Here is a 5,036-nt window from a genome sequence, read left to right as displayed (position 1 = left end):
ATTTAACAATTTTACTACACAGATTTTGACTTTCTATCATATAAATTTTGGTTTTATCATTTCACGATGATTAAGAAACACTATAATTATATTATTAAAACTTTTAAATTCTCAAAATTACTTTATTATATTTCTTAATTGCCATCCAACCCATGTCTTCTTCCTCTCTATTTGGTTGCTTTTAAAAAAAATGATTAATTACATTAATTTCTTAATTATGATTAAAAGTTGAATTAAATTTCTCAATTATTAAAAATTTTATTTAAGTTCTCTATAATTGAAAACACTATAATTATATCATTTTCATGCAATAGAAGCTGACCATGTTAACTTTCCGTCGTACACGTCACCCTTTCCAAACACCTACACTCGGCATCCCAATATTGTCGTGTGCTTCACCGTCTTCAGTCGCGACCCAATTGTACAGAACACCGCCGGCAATGGTGGCAAAGGTTAAGAGGGAGAAGGGGTGGTTCTTTGCGACGCGGTGTTCTGTTGCAGTTCACTGAGATGCCTACTTTCTTTTCCGATCTGAACCTCTAATGCTGCATCGTCAAAACTTCCATCATCACCCGCATTCTCTCCATCGAAGCCTTCAAGATTTTTTAATTTTAAAATAAGGTTAAATTACCTAGTTCGTCAGGATAATTTCACAATTTTTACATTTTTTAGTTTCTGTAAAATAATTTTTTTAGTTTTTATACTTTATATTTTAATTCCTATAATTTTAAAAGTAATTTTTTAAATTTTTTATTTTAGTTCTCTTTTAATTTTTATAATTTAAAAATAATACTTTAATTCTTATATTTTATATTTTAATTTCTTTTTAATTTTTATCATTAAAATATGAATAATATTATCAATTACAATTAATTACAAAAATATTATCAAGTAATTCATAATTAATTTATCGTAAAATAATTTATAATAAAAAAATAATTTATAATTTATAACTAATTTGTAGATAATTATTTTTATATTTTTTTGTAATAAAGACTAAAAGATAATTAAAATACAAATTATAGAAATTAAAAATATTATTTTCAAACTATAGGGACTAAAAAAAAATTAAAATATAAATTATAAAAATTAAAAAAAAAAACACTTTTAAATTATAAGGACCAAAAGAAAATTAAAATATAAAAAAAGTTAGATGAAATGGTAATTTAATCTTAAAATAATAATAAATAAAGTAGCGGCCATAAACCGTCACTTTTTAAAATTGTTTTCGTAAGTTTCTTTTATTTGATTATATTTTTTAATTTAAAATTAAATATAGTGATGATTAAGAAATCACCTCTATTCATAAAATAAATTGCTAGAACTTGTAACTTAACACCGTCCGCTCCAATTGAAATAAAAAATATATAATTGTAATGTTTTTAATGATTTAAGATATGATTAAATTTTTTAATAACTAAGGAATCTAATTTAATTTTTAATTATAATTAAGAAACTGATTATATAATTAAGAAAGAAATATTTTAAAGTGAAAAAACATCAAGATTGGCCAACCCAACTCTTTGAGGGTCGAGTTTATGCTGAAGAAATATTTTTATACTTACAAGTTACAAATACCCTAAACTAAACTACACAAATATCAACATAGGACACCTTATTCTGTTACACAATGGACGTTACTAGCTGACTATTTACACGGATACGAACGTCGAATACGACAACGCGATACATACGATGTAATATATATACATATAATTATATAAATATTATTTTTTTTAGAAATAAAATATAGGTTCAACAGTATTTATTAAGTAAAATATAATTATAACTAGAAATTTATTATATTTTATCAATTTAGAGTCTGTTTGTTACAGCTTCCTTTATAAAAAAAATCACTTCTTTTATTTTTTTAATACTTATTTTAGTTTTTAGATGTTTGTTTCAATTTTTTAAAATAATTATAAGTTGAAAAGAATCTTAGATCTGATTAAAATCAGATTTTTTTAAAAAAAATCATAAAATTAGCTGTTTCTGTTAAAAAATGATTTTTATTATTGTAAACAAACATAAATTAGATTCCTTTTTATATAAAAAAATCTCTTAAAAATAATCACTAGATTATTATATCTCAAAATCTCTTCTTTTTTAATCTTAAACAAACTGGCTCTTTGTTCAATTTCTTTATTTTTTTATATAGTTTATATAAACATTAGTTTATCATCATTTTATTGTGATTGGTCTTTAATCTCTTAAAAAAAATTATTAAAAAGGTAGGAGCCAGCTAATACTGAAGTATCCGTACATGGTGATAGGAGGTAGCTAATATTTTATACTAGTTTGTTAGGTGAATTGAACATCATTCACATCCATAATCATACTTTAATTAACCCCTTAAAGGTCCCAAAGTTTCTTGCCAATAAAATGAGACTCTCCAAACCAACATTGCTTCTCTTCCTGGTTTTCATCTTCACTACTGTTCAAGGGCAAGCAGTTACCAACGAACGAGTTGTTGGTTCTGAGAGTGTCGTGAGTTTTGAATTGGTATTTCTATTTGGGTGTTTTTAATCTCCGAATGTGATATTAAGCTTGTGCATTTTTTCTCAAAATAAGAAACCAAACGAGTTTATATGGTTCAATGTTTATAGCGTAATAACTGGGGTTTATTGTGTTATGCAGAGAAGATCAGGTGGCTGTGAAAAACAAGGCTTTGAGTACAGGGAAGGAAATGGTGGGTTGGAAGATACAGTTTTGGAGAATGAAGACTACATCTACACCAACTCTTTGCCTTAGATCATACACTTTGCTTCATATATTGTTTGTATTATGAACTCATTCCTCGTTAATTTCTTTCCTGGATTTTTTTTATCAATAAATGTTAAATGTTAGCAGGAGGGATCAACCCGTGATCTTTTCCTTCTTTATATCTCCTTTCTTGGATGGTGTATTGTAGTTGTAACTAGTTGTAATCATTCATGCTTTGTCTAAACTAGCAATGTTCGTAATCATAATGGATAAATCTATAAGCTTATTTCACTAATGTTTACTGCAAATTCTTCGGTTAAATTATGATATCCAGTATCCATCAATTGCAAAAACTATGCAAAGAAAAAAAATGTCATTTTCAGATTGCTTATCATAATTTCTATATAAAGTTTATGCAAAGTGGAGCGTACGAACGTTTTTGTTTGTCCAAAACTTCCTCGAAATTATGGTACTTCGTTGACTCTATGAAAAAAGCATGCGATCGAGAATGGCGAATGACAATTTTGTGTAACCGATACTGAACGTTCTGTTTTTTTATGTAACATGCAAATTGTCGTCAGAGGAAAATACTGAAATTAATACATATTTTGTTTCTTTCTTTTTATTGGGCAATCAGTTGTCACGGGAGTGTCAGACTGTAAAAGATATTTATGCTATTCTGATTTCACCTCATGATTTTAAGTTTGGCCAAAAAGACTTCTATGATCATGAAGCTTGCAAAAGCGATGTTATGACATTAGCAGATAAGTGCTGGTCCTTCTCCCATGCACATACAAGCAAGGGTTGCATTCCAACTAGTCCCGCACAATTTTTTCACACCATATCCATATGAATATATATGTTTTAGTCTTACTTTTAGGTTGGGTTACTCGTTTACTCCCTATACTTACATTATTTTTACGTTTTAGTCCTACACCTTAAAGCTAGAATACTAGATGTTTTAGTTCCTATATATTATACACATTTTATTCCGTTTTAGTTTCTGCCATTAAGTGTTTCTTAATTCTGTTAATTTTCAGGCAATTTTTAAAGTGACAATTTGTTGTGGTTTAACAACCACCAAAAAAATTGTGTAAGTTTTTTCTTAAGGGTGGTAAGACACACTTGATAGTAAAGACCAAAATGGAATTTAAAGTGTATATCTAGGGATTAAAACATCTAGTTTCTAGGTATAGGGATCAAAATATAAAAATGGTGTAAGTATAGAGACCAAATATGTGATTAAGCCTATCTTTTATTTGGTATTGCTTCAAACATTGCCCACACATGTCCATACCCAGTCTCAATTTGGCTATTGCCCAACTTCTAGCCTCAATACCGACATTATAACTCCAAATTGTAAGTATAGTCAGTTTTCACCTTAACATCTCTGTCCTGAACCACTTGAGTGTCTTTCTAACACAAACATGAGCCTTATGTGGAAATGACACTGATGTAACATGAATCATTTACACATGAGGTGTTATTGATCACCAATATATCACCTCAAACTCATGTATACCATCCTACTCCCACCTTTTTAAGTATGTTCTCTTCATACTAGTTTATCGTTTTTAATTATATTAGTTTTTTATGTGAGGGTCAAAATCTCTTCAAGTGACTGCCATCGGGAATAAAGAAAGAACTTCAACTTAAGAGAGGCCAAAAACATGCAAAAAATTTAATTTTTTACAATATAGCATATGGGAAAATTTTAATACAAAACTAATTTTTTAGAGATAAAGTTACATGACTAAATTGAGTAAAAATAAATAAAATAGATTAGAGATTTAATTTAAAAACATTGAGTGTATTATTCAATTAGAGATTGTCATGTACAGTAAAATTATTTATTTTAGTAATAATTATTTTAAAAGTCATATTTATATTTATGATAATTTCTAATCACTTTATAAATTATCTTTACATGATAATACAAAAATAAATAAATAAAATCATAAATTATATAGGTCACCCTTCTTAATCACCACCTCCACACATTGACTTAATAAAGTGACAACGATCATCCCTCCATCATCATTCGAGGGGGTAAATACTGAAGAGATTCAAATCAATAAACCTTAAACAATCACATAAGTAAATTTGATACCATATTTTAATCAAAAGCTCTAAAGCACATGTATATAGGTCTTGTTCCTCAATAATATGGTGATCAACTTTCTCATTTCTACTTGATATGAGATTTCACCTCATATGTGTACTCCAACTAGAGCCATATAAACTCTCGAGCAAAATAATTATTCAAATTGTCCATTTTTAATTGAGTTTAATTTCATATTCAAATAACTATATTTTGTTTTATAAAATCATTT

This window comes from Glycine max, chromosome 4, assembly GCF_000004515.6.
Source record: "Glycine max cultivar Williams 82 chromosome 4, Glycine_max_v4.0, whole genome shotgun sequence".
In the NCBI taxonomy this organism is placed as follows: Eukaryota; Viridiplantae; Streptophyta; class Magnoliopsida; order Fabales; family Fabaceae; genus Glycine; species Glycine max.
This window is presented reverse-complemented; position numbering follows the sequence as displayed.